This window comes from Capsella rubella, unplaced genomic scaffold, assembly GCF_000375325.1.
Source record: "Capsella rubella cultivar Monte Gargano unplaced genomic scaffold, Caprub1_0 scaffold_39, whole genome shotgun sequence".
NCBI classification, from domain to species: domain Eukaryota; kingdom Viridiplantae; phylum Streptophyta; class Magnoliopsida; order Brassicales; family Brassicaceae; genus Capsella; species Capsella rubella.
In genome coordinates this window covers 22,615-22,997 of record NW_006238887.1, presented here as the reverse complement: position 1 = coordinate 22,997, position 383 = coordinate 22,615, and positions in this window count along the sequence as shown.

Below are 383 nucleotides of genomic sequence, written 5' to 3'. Positions count from 1 at the left end.
TTCATGCATATCTAGCACCTGTAATCAATCGAATTTATTGTATTCTAACATATTCTAACCCCACACAACACTACACAAGCCATTTAATGCTTCAAATCAATGGTTGTGGGTTCTTAGCCCTTTTTGGACCAAATTTCAGCAAGTCTTTTTACACACTTCTAAACACTCTTCACTCATATCTAGCACTTGTAATCAATCAAATTTATTGTAATCTAACATATTCTAACCCCAAACAACACTAGATAAGTCATTTAGTGGTTCAACGCAATGTTTCCGAGTTCGTAGCCCATTTGGGATTTAATTTCAACAAGTCTTTCTCAACACATCTAAACACTGTTCATGCATCTTTAGTACTTGTAATCTATCAAATTTATTGTATTGTA